A 15,560-nucleotide genomic window follows, 5' to 3' on the forward strand; every position below is an offset into this window, starting at 1 on the left:
CTGGGGAAGGCCTGCATCGGATGGGGTTAGGGGATCTGGGATATGCTCACCGCCGTCGGTGGGGACTCCGGCAAACGAAGATGCCCATGTGGTGGCAGCGAAGGGGCCGTGTAAGGCAGGCGATGGAGGGGGCCGGGAGCTCGGGGCTATGGCCGCCGGTGGCAGGAGGGAAGTCCGAGGACGGCGGCGACGGAAATTGGGGGCAGGAGCGGGGGCGGATAGGGTTAAAGCGAGTGGATGTGAGGCTATGGTTTCCTTTGGGGGTATTCGGCCAAGGTGAGGTGAAAACTGGGCCACCCACAACGAAATTTTTGGGCTCTCGCACCTAATTCACGCGGCAATTGTCTGGCCTTTCCTTGCTTGACACGTGTCCACATACGCCGACACTTAATCTGTGTCCAAACACCCTACCTACGCCGACATATTTTATGTCGTTAAGCACATACCTACGCCGACTGAAAAACCATCAGGACACGCACATCTACCGATAGATGATATGTCACTAAGTGGTTGCCGACATATACATTGTCATTGCATGATTTCCGACACATAGTTTGTCCATAATGATGTACATTGGCCGACATATGATCTGATTACAAAGCTTCAAAGCTACGCCGACAGATCTCATGTAGAGATTAATAGACCTTTGCCCACAGAAGTGTGTCACCTAACCTCTACCGTGGTGTAGTGTGTGTGGCCTTAGGTCTGCCATGCGAGTTTTAGTATCCACTAAGAGCTTGCCATTGTCACTCCTCCTACAATCACATACCGAGTCGGCAACATTTCCTGAGGTTGTAGGTTCAATTCATTGACCAAGGCCCCATTCACGAATGAGCAATTGGCGCCCGAGTCCACCAGAATCAGGACACTACGTTTCCCGATCAAGCCATGCAGTTGAATTATTCTACGGTGAATTGTATCAGCTGGTGTCAAGGCTATAGTCACCAACATAACTTCCTCATCCGAGCTAGAATCAGAGAGATGTTGAGGATTCAGTGGTTCGTCAAGATGCAGGACCTCTAGCAATTCTTCTATAATGTGCAGAGGAACCTCGTCAGGACCTTGTGACCTCGAGCCCATGGATCTCCACATGTGAAATGGTGATTCTTGACCTTGTGATAGCTGCGCTGAGCTACAAGTTTTTCGCACAGCTCGCGACTCTCCTCTGGCACTATCGCAACCTTGTTTTTCTCTGAATTTTCTGATGATTTTTCCATGTAACAGTGACTTGATTTGTAGTGGCTCGATTGCTTCTCATTCTCCAGTTCCACTTCCTGGAATAAGGCCAAGCAACTTGCAGTATCCACATCCTCAGGCTGATGTATAAAATACCTACTGAATGAATCTCGTCACAAAGGCTGGCCGGATATCACTGAACAAAGAGCGCTTCACTAGTGTTAGGATCGGCTAGGAGAATTTGGTGTCTAAGTGTGCCAAATTTTAGAGTATATCCATCCACCCACCCTGTTTGGTTCACTAGCAATAATTATATCATGAGGAATTTGTGTTTGTTTCTACCCCATTTCTCTCTAGCCGCATCCCGTAATTCATGCTAGTGGATGAATTTGCGTCGCTTCTGAACCAACCTAAGCCACAAGGGCGTTGCCCACAGAATTGAGGGAAGCAAATTTTACTTTCATCATATCAGGAACACTATAAATATCAAAATAGAGCTCGCAATTATCTATCCAAACCTGGTAATTCCCCCCATCAAACATAGGAAAATCCATTTAAGGTGTGGATCCAAAGTGAGATTGATGTGAATCAGGTGTAGTGCTCCTATCGTCTGCAACAAACTCTCTCTTGAATAGAAGATGTGCATGTGTGGGTGTACCGTTGTTCTAAGGTAAAGTGGAGGATCTCGAATCCCCCAGCACTGGCCTACGAGGATGGTGTTGCCCGCCGTGCCCATCGGGCAGACCCATCGTGTAGGAAATATGCCCTAGAGGAAATAATAAAGTTGTTATTTTGTATTTGCTTATTCATGATAAAGGTTTATTATTCATGCTAGAATTGTATTGATCGGAAACTTAAATACATGTGTGAATACATAAACAAATATCATGTCCCTAGTAAGCCTCTACTAGACTAGCTTGTTGATCAAAGATCATTAAGTTTTCCTACCCATTCACATGTGTTGTCATTTGATAACGGGATCACATCATTAGCAGAATGATGTGATGGACGTGACCCATCCGTTAGCTTAGCACATTTGTTGTTTAGTTTATTCCTATTGCTTTCTTCATGTCAAATACATATTCCTTCGCCTATGAGATTATGAAACTCCTGAATACCAGAGGAATTCCTTTTGTGCTATCAAACGTCACAACGTAACTGGGTGATCATAAAGATGCCCTACAGGTATCTCCGGAGGTGTCTGTTGAGTTGGCACAGATCAAGATTAGGATTTGTCACTCCGAGTATCGGAGAGGTATCTCTGGGCCCTCTCGGTAATACACATCATAAGAAGCCTTGCAAGCAAATGACTAATGAGTTAGTTACAAGATGATGTATTATGGAACGAGTAAAGAGACTTGTCGGTAACGATATTGAACTAGGTATGGAGATACCGACAATCGAATCTCAGGCAAGTAAGATACCGACAGACAAAGGGAATTATGTATGTTATCATAAGGTTCGACCGATAAAGATCTTTGTAGAATATGTAGGAGCCAATATGGGCATCTAGGTTCCGCTATTGGTTATTGACCGGAGAGGTGTCTTGGTCATGTCTACATAGTTCTCGAACCCATAGGGTCCACACACTTAACGTTCGTTAACGATATAGTATTATATGAGTTATGTATGTTGGTGACCTAATGTTGTTCGGAGTCCTGGATGATATCACGGACATGATGAGGACCTCTGGAATGGTCCAAAGGTAAAGATTGATATATAGGATGATATGGTTAGGCCAAGGGGTAAAGCCCACGGGGCTTTAGGTCGGTGCAAAAGGAGTTTTTCGGAGGCCAGGGGGCCAAACGCTAGAGACCTTGGCATCTGACCCTGGGCTAGATGCCAAGGCCCATGACGTCTAGGCCTGACACCAAGGACTGTGGCTTCTGGTCCTGGAAGTCCGAGAAGGACTCTTCCTTGCGGGAAAAACCGACTTTGAGGAGGCTTTTACTCCAGGTTTCGACCTCAGGGCTCAACATATAAATAGAGGGGCAGGGCTAGCACCCGGGACACATCAAGATAGACCAAGCTGTGTGCCGGCAACCCCATCCCTCTAGTTTATCCTCCATCATAGTTTCCGTTGTGCTTGGCGAAGCCCTGCAGAGATTGTTCTTCACCAACACCGTCACCATGCTGTCGTGCTGCCGGAACTCATCTACTACTTCGCCTCTCTTGCCATATCGAGAAGGTGAGGACATCATCGAGCTGAACGTGTGTTGAACACGGAGGTGCTGTGCGTTCGGTACTTGATCGGTTGAAGCACGAAGAAGTTCGACTACATCAACCGCATTGTGAAATGCTTCCACTTACAGTCTACGAGGGTACGTAGACATACTCCCCCCCTCGTTGCTATGCATCTCCATGGATAGATCATTGCATGTGCGTAGATTTTTTTTTGTTTTCCATGCAATCATTCCCGATAGTGGCATCATGAGCCAAGTCTATGCGTAGATGATATGCACAAGTAGAACACAAAGAGTTGTGGGCAGTGATAGTCATACTGCTTAACACCAACGTCTTATTTTGATTCGGCGGTATTGTGGGGTGAAATGGCCCGGGCCAACCTTACATGTCCACGCACATGAGACCGGTTCCACCGACCGACATGCAACTAGTTTTGCATAAAGGTGGCTGGCGGGTGTCTGTTTCTCCTACTTTAGTTTAATAGAATTTGATTGCGGTCGATCCTTGAAGAAGGTTAAAACAACAAACTTGAGGAAACATCGATTTGGTTTTATGCGTAGGTAAGAACGGTTCTTGCTAGAAGCCCATAGCAGCCACGTAAAACTTGCAACAACAAAGTAGAGGACGTCTAACTTGTTTTTGTAGGGCATGTTGCGATGTGATATGGTCAAGACATGATGTGATAAACGTTATTGTATGAGATAATCATGTTTTGTAAGTTATCGACAACCGGCAGGAGCCTTATGGTTGTCTCTTTACTGTATGAAATGCAAACTCCATGTAATTGATTTACTTTATCACTATGCGTTAGTGATTGTTGTAGAAGCAATAGTTGGCGAGATGACCACGACACAATGATGGAGATCAAGGTGTCGAGCCGGTGACGATGGAGATCATGACGATGCTTTGGAGATGGAGATCAAAAACACAAGATGATGATGGCCATATCATATCACATATTTTGATTGCACGTGATGTTTATCCACTACAAGAAATATGTCAACTTATGACCTTCTGTTAGTGACCCTCGAAGAATTGGTCATAAATTTATGACCATTTTAGACCAATTGGTCAAAAGCTGTCTGGGGGGCTCTAAACCCTAAACCATAACGACCATTTTGGTCAGAAAAGTCATAATTTCATTAGAGGAAATGGTCATAAAGCAAACAGCGCTAGTCCGCTGCCTTATTTCTAGTTGTTAATGACCAATATAGATGGTCATAGCCTTGTAAATTGTGGTGGGTTGCTATGACTAGGCGCCACCTCATCAGTTTTGCCTATGTGTCATGTCCATGTGGCAGTTTTTGCTCTAGGTTGTGAAGCAACCTATATTTCTGTCATTCCCAAAATTCCCAATAAAATCTCATAAATTCTTTGGGTCATATCTTCGTCAAATATGTAAAAACCTTCCTTGCCTAGTTCAAAAATAATTAAAAAATATTCATTTTCCTATTCTGTTCAGAACAACAGTTTGTGAAGGAAGTACCACTTTGGCATGTCCAAATAGTATCCATTTTCTATAGTGCTTTCCTATGCCCAAATAACCATCCTCCAACAAATACCAGCTCAATCCATTCATTATTTTGAGCCGAGCTTCAACATTCGTAGTTATGTCCAGTGTGGTAGTTTGCAAAGCAAGTACCACCTAGGCTCCTCCTTTTGAGCTGAAAATTTGTGAAGACGGTCTTCTTAGTAACTGATCATCCTCAGCCAAAACTCACGCCCATTAGCCATGTACATTTCCCGTACCGCTAATCAAACACTTGGCTGCTAATTCATGTTTGAGCATCGATCGGTCTCCTCGTGAGAATCTTATGTTGTAATTTTCTTCCTAGCACCTACCTGGGGAGTGCCCAACCCACTAGACATGCCTATGCCGCCCAGAACACATGGCAATGCCAGGGTCACGCGGTGACCACGCGGCGGGCATGCGAGTTTACGCGCTCTAGAGTTGGGGCCCTCGGCCACCGCCCAAACCTCGACGTATCGCCACCAAACCATGTATTTATGATTAAATAGGTACTTATGTACCTAGAAATGATTTTTGGAAAAAATAAATAGCAAACTATGAGACAGCTGCAGTTCAAATTTGACCCGCTTCCAACTGAATCGGCAGAAATTTGTCTTTTTCACGAGAGGTGGATCAAAACTTTTTACACCCAACCATTTTGTCAATTGTGCATTAAATATGGCCTAGTATTTTAGAAAAATGATTTGGTCCAATTTTGCAACAATTATTTGGGAGGTCCTTCACAAAAAAACCTCCTTTTGGGCACTCGAAAAATGGAAAATGGTTTTTTCGTCCAAAGAAAATGAAAACTTCCTTAGGCAACATTGTTTACCATTCCAATATGCACCCTTGTGCACAATATGAGATCATTTGAACAAACTATGCCATGAATGTGGCCATAAGATTGATCATTTGGCTTGAAAGCCATTGATCTCCACACGTGATAGCTCGTTTCTGAGAACACTTTTTTAAAATAATTGCCGTATTACAAGTTTATTATTTTTCTTGGGAACTTGGCCACATATAATGACACAATGCAAAGGTTTCCCAATTTTTTGATTTTTTTGAATTTTTTATGCCCGTTTCAAAATGCGGTCAAAACGGCGGGAATGACCGTTCCTAGCTAGTGGTTGAATCTTGGAATTTTTTGGTGTTTCTCTGATTAAATAGGTACTTATGTACCTAGAAATGATTTTTGTAAAAAATAAATAGCAAACTATGATGCAGCTGCAGTTCAAATTTGACCCGCTTCCTACTGAATCGGCGGAAATTTGTCTTTTTCACGAGAGGTGGATCAAAACTTTGTACACCCAACCATTTTGTCTATTGTGCATTAAATATGGCCTAGTATTTTATAAAAATGATTTGGTCCAATTTTGCAACAATTATTTGGGAGGTCCTTCACAAAAAAACCTCCTTTTGGGCACTCGAAAAATGGAAAATGGTTTTTTCGTCCAAAGAAAATGAAAACTTCCTTAGGCAACATTGTTTACCATTCCAATATGCACCCTTGTGCATAATATGAGATCATTTGAACAAACTATGCCATGAATGTGGCCATAAGATTGATCATTTGTCTAGAAAGCCATTGATCTCCACACGTGATAGCTCGTTTCTGAGAACACCTTTTAAAATAATTGCCGTATTACAAGTTTGTTATTTTTCCTAGGAACTTGGCCACATATAATGACACAATGCGAAGGTTTCCCAATTTTTTGATTTTTTTAATTTTTTATGCCCATTTCAAAATGCGGTCAAAACGGCGGGAATGACCGTTCCTAGCTAGTGGTTGAATCTTGGATTTCTTTTGGTGTTTCCCTGATTAAATAGGTCCTTATGTACCTAGAAATGATTTTTGTAAAAAATAAATAGCAAACTATGATGCAGCTGCAGTTCAAATTTGACCCGCTTCCTGCTAAATCGGCGGAAATTTGTCTTTTTTACGAGAGGTGGGTCAAAACTTTGTACACCCAACCATTTTGTCTATTGTGCATTAAATATGGCCTAGTATTTTAGAAAAATGATTTTGTCCAATTTTTCAACAATTATTTGGGAGGTCCTTGACAAAAAAAACCTCCTTTTGGGCACTTAAAAAATGGAAAATGGTTTTTTCGTCCAAAGAAAATGAAAACTTCCTTAGGCAACATTGTTTGCCATTCCAATATGCACCCTTGTGCACAATATGAGATCATTTGAACAAACTATGCCATGATTGTGGCCATAAGATTGATCATTTGGCTTGAAAGCCATTGATCTCCACACGTGATAGCTCGTTTCTGAGAACACTTTTTTAAAATAATTGCCGTACTACAAGTTTGTTATTTTTCCAGGGAACTTGGCCACATATGATGACACAATGCGAAGGTTTCCCAATTTTTTGATTTTTTGAATTTTTTATGCTCGTTTCAAAATGCGGTCAAAACGGCGGGAATGACCGTTCCTAGCTAGTGGTTGAATCTTGGAATTTTATTGGTGTTTCTCTGATTAAATAGATACTTATGTATCTAGAAATGATTTTTGGAAAAAAATAAAGAGCAAACTAGAAGGCAGCTACAGTTGAAATTTGACCGGCTTCTTGCTGAATCGATGGAAATTTGTCTTTTTCATGAGAGGTGGATCAAAGCTTCTCACACCCAACCATTTGGTCAATAGTGCATTAAATATGTCCTAGTATTTTAGAAAATTGATTTGGTACAATTTTGCAATAAATATTTGGTAGGTCCTTCACAAAAAAGCTCATTTCGAACACTCAAAAAATGAAAAAATAATTTAAAAGAACTCATTTCTCATAACTCTTTAAAAAAATATTTATCTTATTTCAATTTATGATTATTTCTGAAAACAATAGTCAAATTTGCTGACACAATAAAACATTTTTTTTAATTTTCAGGTCATAATAAAATAGCTAACACGATTTAGCACATAATTTTAGTCGATTATGACCAATTTAAATGGTCAAAATATCATACCTGTATACTACGTTCTGGTTGGTCCAGGGGCCTCTCACGCGGATCATGGGTAAATCACCGTCGGATCCCCTAGATCCAATGGCCCGCACCACACATGGATGTGTCCCCGAAACCCTAGCTCTGTCCCGTGGTCATTTTCCATCCACCCCCCGCCTCCTTTCTTTCCCTCGCTCTCTGCTCCTCCTCTCCCCTTCTAGATCCGGCGGAGCTCCTCTCGATCCCCTCCCCTTCCTCCCCGCCAGCCGCCGCACCCATTCTCTCCAGATCCAATCCAAGCCCCCCGTCCACCGTCCCCTTCCTCCGCCGTCGACGTTCGCGCTCAAGGCCTCCGCCTCACCCACCCTCGCCATTGCCTCCTCGACGGGGTTGCCCTTCTTGGCGTCCGCTTCTGCGGTGTCGAGGGCCGCACCGCCGCGGCCAGGAGGGTCTCGCTCCGCGGGGCCGCACCCGCGACCTGCTACCCCGCGCCCGCACCAACTCTGGCATGGCTCCACCCGCCGCTCCCGCCCCGGCACCGGCGCCAAGGCCGTCCCCGCCCACCAGGTCTGGGATCCCGCCGCGGGGTTCATCTTCAAGGTCCCCGCCGTCTCCGAGTTCTTCATCAAGGTCCCCGCACATCCTCTCCTCACCCCCTAGATCGGAATCGGCGCCTCCCTCCGCCGCCGACCGCCATGTCGCCGTCGATGCTCAAGGTCAGCTCCCCTCCCTCCCCCTCTCTCCTCTCTTTCTCGTTGCGCGGCGCAGGTGGAGGTTGCTGAATTGACCTTGTTTTTTTGCTTGGTTCCTTCCTGCTGCAGGGGCTCACCAAGTCGCTGGCCATGACCGTGCTCTCCGAGGTCAGCGACAAGACCTTCTTCACCGCCGCAGTACCCCACCCCACCTCACCTCCTCTCGATCATGTTCCGCTGTTGTACAAGAGACGCCGGACTGCTGTCGTCCTCCGCTCCTACTTGGCTGCTGAGGTACTCCCGAATCTCGTCCATGAATCTCTCTCCCCGCTCCGGCCCTCCCCCTTGACAAATTTCCTCACAATTCATTCTGCAGTACAGGTGTTCGTTTGTTCTTCCCGCTCCAGGCATCTGGTGGTCGTCCTCCTCCTCTTCTCCACGCCATCCATGGCCACAACAAAGGTAACACTCCAATCTGGTTCGTGTGTATTCTGCTATTGTGCAGCCTGTTTGTGGGGTTGTCAGCAAGCCATGGTGTAGATTAGGACGGCCAGGAGCTTGGCGGCCGCACCATCAGCGTCAGCCAGGGCAATCAACGCCCCCGCCGCTGGAGGGCATGAACAGCAACTAGGAGGTCGGCCGCCGGCCATTAAATCCACCAGCTTATCAACTTATCGTCTCTGTTTAAGTTATCAAGTCTCATGTGGCAGTTTAAGTTATCAGTCTCGTGTGGTGGTTTAGTTTATGGTCGTGAGATGAGATGGAACCTACCGAATGTCTATCTATCTGTGTTGCGTATCGTTCGCTTATGCCTGCTGAACATGCACTACTATCGTTTAACCAACTACAGTGGTGAAATGTAGTATTATCGTTTAATCATTTGGCCTATTTCGCGTGAATGATCTCCATCCTTTATCCCATACTCGGTGTGCGTGGTGGAATACTGATGCTCTCAACGCGCTCTGTTGAGGATGTGGTTTACCTGAATTGAGAAAAAATACTAGCTGGTTTGTGTGTTGTGCTTCCGAGATAAGAAGCAGCTATATAATGTTGTGTGATGCTCTATCGCTGAGCTACCTGTCAAGTTCATTTGTGACTTGAAGGGATGAGGTGTTCTGACTGACTTATCAGGGAACAAGGTAATTGCTATACATTTCTGAATGTAGCGGGTGGTATCCTTGGACTGGGTGCTTTGTTTTCTCTGAACCTTTCCAAGTTGGAACAGTGGTTGGGTCTTTGTTTTCTATGAACCTTTGCACCTTGGCAAGTCTTAAGTTGGACAGTGGTTGGGTCTTTGTTTTCTCTAAACCTTTGCAAGTCTCTTTTCACTTCGGGGCCGTGTCTTCCTCCGTTTATATGTTCCCAAGTGTATCTCTCACCCAAATAAAATCAGAGAAAAGATAAAACCAATGGAAGAACATAATGATGGGCTGATACCAGCACCTCCGCCTGGGAAATATACAAACATAATGCTTCACAAGTATACAAACTGCACATCCTACTTAGGACAGGACTCATATTTAGCCACACTTTAGTCACTGTGCCCTTAGTTCTTTTTTTGTAGGGAGCTATGCTTATCATCAGAAACTCTTGGTGATGATGTTATTCCTCTTTTGGTTCATGTGTTGCAATTATATACCACATAATTCTACACCATGTGGTGGACATAAGTATCTTAGTGACTTCATTCGAGTGTGCATTTCTGTTAATTCTAAGCTTCTGTTGCTGTGAAAATGTACCTCACTGACCGTCTGTCTATTTATTGTGTACTTCTTGCATGAGGAGGTGACTAGTGATGCGGCACGGAAGCAGCAGTAGGGGAAGGGGGTCTCCTGCTCGAGGAGGCGGAGGAGTAGGGGCGTGCCCAGCCGGCAGCCCTGTCCTGCTTGTGGGGGAGGGGCAGGAGGGGTCTGCTCCTCTGCTTCCATTGCGATCGCGGCAGGTAGCTCCTCCATCTCCGTCCCCCTCTTCCTGTGCTCACTACTTCTGCTGCTAAGTTGACGAATATGTGATGCACTTGTCCCAAGGAATTTTAGAGGGATCTGTATGAACAAGTCATGTTTTTATTTTATTTTATTTAGGTTGTTAGTTACCAAACAGAGAGAGAAGATGAGCTCATGCTTGGATTTTTTTCTGCCAGCACATGATTTGTATGTATGCAATCATCATCTTGCGTGTGCGAGCTGGTTCTTTGCTTGGGCATCGCGTCGATGACCAAGTGTTAGTGCCGATTTGTTGTGGTGGTGCTCATCTGGCCATTGATTTCTTGCTGATAATTTGTCTACTCCACTTGTTTATTTTTACTGAAACCTTTGTTTGCATGTTTCTAAAATACAGAGAAGAACACCCTGTGTTCTGGTAAAATATTTGTTGGCTATGATATGAAATTCCATGATGTGTGTGTTGTTTCAGTTTCTGTAGCTACAACAAAGTCCCAGTTTACTCTGTACTTGCTGCTGATGATTGCTAGCTAAATATACAGTCGGCGGTGTCCAGGAGGAGAGCAGCGGGCTGGAGTAGCCGCCGCTGGTTTTCTTACTGGTTTTTTTAAATGTCACAACTTACTATGCCGCTACCTAGTAAAAACCAACTTACTATGCTGCTACCTAGTAAAATTATTTCTGTGTTTGATGCATGGCCTATCTTACTTCGTGCTTATACATTCTGTTCTGTACCTAACTTATATTGGAAGCTGACTATTCTGTAAGATGGATCTAACCATCATTAAGTGCACAAGTTTTCAGGATAATTCACAACTGCATTAAAAAATTCTAGTGGGAGTTATACATGTTTTCTCATGATAGATTGATCTGGACTGAAACATGATTTTGCATCCCGTTTTCCGTCGACAAATATACAAGTTATACAAGTTATATCAGCAAGTTACTGTATGTGTTAGAGAAATTAGTGTTGATTTATTTGTTGTTCTTTTTTTCTTTCTAATTTTTGCATGAGAGCAAACTGGTGTAGCTAGCTGAACTATGCAGCCATGAATCAGGAAGTAGCATATTCAGTTTTGCTAATAGAAAATAAATGTATTAAAAACTTTAAAAACTGCATAATAAGTGCTTGTTCATGTTTGGTTTTCTCTAAACTTTGTTTGTATGATTGAGGGCAAATTTACTTGGTTCTTTTCTCTAAACTGTGCTTGGAACATTCGTTTTTATGATCTAAAATTGCCTTCCTGTGATGATGCAGGTGCCCAGTTTGTGCTCGCTACCGAAGGAGCTCCATGTTGAAGAAGATTGAAGACACTTGTAGAGCTACAGGGTTAACACCAGGGCACCGTATCACGTGTAGAGCTTGTAGAGCTTGTATGAGCTTATTATGTGTAGAGATTGTAAAGTATATGTTATTTGTACAATAGGAGCTCTGTACTGAATCTGGCTGATAATATTTGGAGTATTATGTGTGTGTTTTGTTTGTGCCAATTTAAATACTGGTTATTTATTTACTGTTAAATTGAAATATGAAGAATATGAACTTGCTAGCTGGGACCCACGTACCTGAACCTGACATCTGGGACCCATTTGACTAGTGAACCTTTTTTATATTACAAAAAAACTAAAACATTCTAGCGAAAAAGGCCACGGCCCAAAAATGAGAAGGCTTAATTGTTGGGCTTGGCCCATCTACCTAGCCAAAATTAATATGAGAAAAAAACACAAATAGGCCGAATTGTTGGGCTAGGCCCATGTAGAAAATCGAATTGGACCGGGCTGAATCTTGTGCCACGTCAGATTGCCACGCTGGATGCCTACGTGGCCTGGGGAGGTTGCTAGTGACCAAAACGCCACAGTAGACATATTTTGGTCATAAACGTCTTCGACCATTCCAGAAGAAAGGTCGCTATAGTCAGTTTATGACCACCAGCTTTTGACCTTCTGTTTTTGGTCACAAAAAGGTCGCAAATGAAAAACCATGACCTTTCAGTGACCAATAGTGGTGGTCACAAGTTGACATATTTCTTGTAGTGATCTTTTATGCATCTTAATTTTCTTAATACGGCAGTAGCATTATAAGATGATCCCTTCACTAAATTTCAAGGTAAAAGTGTTCTCCCAGAGTATATAGTTCATCGTGTTGAGACACCACGCGATGATCGGGTGTGATGGACTCTACATTCAAATACAATGGGTGCAAGACAGTTTTGCACATGCAGAATACTTGGGTTAAACTTGACGAGGCTAGCATGTACAAACATGGCCTTGAAACGCTGGACACCGAAAGGTCGAACGTAAATCATATAGTAGATATGATCAACATAGAGATATTCACCATTGATGACTACCCCATCTCACGTGATGATCGGACATGGGTTACTTGATTTGGATCACATATCACTTAATGACTTGAGGGATGTCTATTTAAGTGGGAGTTCTTAAGTAATTGGATTAATTGAACTTAATTTACCATGAACTTTAGTCCTGATAGTATTTGCACATCTATGTTGTCAATCAATAGCTCGCGATATAGCTCCCCAAATTTTGATATGTTCCTAGAGAAAAATAAGTTGAAATATGATAGTAGCAATGATGCAGACTGGGTCCATGATCTGAGGATTATCCTCATTGCTGCATAGAAGAATTATGTCCTTGATGACCGCTAGGTGATAGACCTATTGTAGGAGCAGAAGTAGACGTTATGAACGTTTGACAAGCTCGGTATGATGACTACTTAATAGTTTAGTGCGCCATGCTTTACGGCTTAGAACCGGGACTTCAAAAATGTTTTGAACGCCATGGAGCATGTGACATGTTCCAAGAGCTGAAATTGGTATTTCAGACTCATGCCCAAGTCGAGAGGTATGAGACCTCTAACAAGTACTTTGCCTATAAGATGGAGGAGAATAGCTCAGCTAGTGATCATGTGCTCAAAATGTCTGGATACTACAATCACTTGAATCGAGTGGGACTTAATCTTCAAGCAAGCTACTAGAACTACTGAAGTAAATATACCCTAGAGGCAATAATAAAGTTGTTATTTATATTTCCTTATATCATGATAAATGTTTATTATTCATGCTAGAAATGTATTAACCGGAAACTTAGTACACGCGTGAATACATAGACAAACAAAGTGCCCCTAGTATGCCTCTACTAGACTAGCTCGTTTATCAAATATGGTTAAGTTTCCTAACCATAGACATGTGTTGTCATTTGATGAACAAGATCACATCATTAGAGAATGATGTGATGGACAAGACCCATCCATTAGCTTGGCATAATGATCGTTTAGTTTTATTTCTATTGCTTTCTTCATGACTTATACATGTTCCTCTGACTATGAGATTATGCAACTCTCAAATACCGGAGGAACACCTTGTGTGCTATCAAACGTCACAACGTAACCGGTCGATTATAAAGATGCTCTACATGTGTCTCCGATGGTGTTTGTTGAGTTGGCATAGATCGATATTAGGATTTGTCACTCCGAGTGTCGGAGAGGTATCTCTTGGCCCTCTCGGTAATGCACATCAATGTGAGCCTTGCAAGCAATGTGACTAATGAGTTAGTTACGGGTTGATGCATTACGGAACGAGTAAAGAGACTTGACGGTAACGAGATTGAACTAGGTATGATGATACCGACGATCGAATCTTTGGCAAGTAACATACCGATGACAAAGGGAATAATGTATGTTGTTGTGCGGTTTGACAGATAAAGATCTTAGTAGAATATCTAGGAGCCAATATGAGCATCCAGGTTCCACTATTGGTTATTGACCGGAGATGTGTCTCGGTCATGTCTACATAGTTGTCGAACCCGTAGGGTCCGCACGCTTAACGTTCGATGATGATTTGTATTATGAGTTATGTGATTTGATGACCGAAGTTTGTTCGGAATCCCGGATGAGATCACAGAAATGACGAGGAGTCTCAAAATGGTCGAGAGGTAAAGATTCATATATTGGATGGTTAAATTCGGACACCTAAATGGTTTCAGGAAGTTTCGGAGTACCGGGGGTTATCGGAAACCCCCCTCGGAAGTTAACGGGCCAACATGGGCCTTAGTGGAGAAGAGAGAGGGCCGGCCGGTAGGTGGCACGCGCCCCCCGCTTGCCAATCAGAATTGGACAAGGGGAGGGGGCGGCGCCCCCCTTCCCTCTCCTACTCCTCCTCTCTTTCCCCCTTTGCTACTCCGGAAAAGGAAAAACAAGAGGAGAGGGGAATCCTACTAAGACTAGGGAGTCCTAGTAGGACTCCCCACACTTGGCGCGCCCCTAGGGGGCCGGCCTCCTCCACCCCTCCTTTATATACGGAGGCGGGGGGCACCCCAAAGACACAACAGACATCTCTTAGCCGTGTGCGGTGCCCTCCTCCACAGTTTACCACCTCGGTCATATCGTCGTAGTGCTTAGGCGAAGCCCTACGCTGGTTGTTTCATCATCACCGTCGCCACGCCGTCATGCTGACAGGAAATCTCCCTCGTCCTCAACTGGATCAAGAGATCGAGGGACGTCATCGTGCTGAACGTGTGCTGAACACGGTACGTTCGGTGCTAGGATCGGTTGGATCGTGAAGATGTTCGACTACATCAACCGCATTACTAAACGCTTCCGCTTTCGTTCTACGAGGGTACGTAGACACACTCTCCCCTCTCGTTGCTATGCATCTCCTAGATAGATCTTGCGTGATCGTAGGATTTTTTTTAATTACTGCGTTCCCCAATAGTGGCATCCGAGCCAGGTTTATGCGTAGATGTTATATGCACGAGTAGAACACAAAGAGTTGTGCACGATAATAGTCATGCTGCTTACCACAAACCTCTTACTATGATTCGGCAGTATTGTTGGATGAAGCGGCCCAGACCGACATCCGCGTTCTACCGACATGCTTCGCCCACAGGTGGCTAGCGGGTGTCTGTTTCTCCCACTTCAGTTGAATCGAGTTTGACTACGACCGGTCCTTGTTGAAGGTTAAAACAACACACTTGACGAAAAATCGTTGTGGTTTTGATGCGTAGGTAAGAACGGTTCTTGCTAGTAGCCCGTAGAAGCCATGTAAAAGTTGCAATAACAAAGTAGAGGATGTCTAACTTGTTTTTGCAGGGC

Source organism: Triticum aestivum, chromosome 5A, assembly GCF_018294505.1.
Source record: "Triticum aestivum cultivar Chinese Spring chromosome 5A, IWGSC CS RefSeq v2.1, whole genome shotgun sequence".
NCBI lineage: Eukaryota > Viridiplantae > Streptophyta > Magnoliopsida > Poales > Poaceae > Triticum > Triticum aestivum.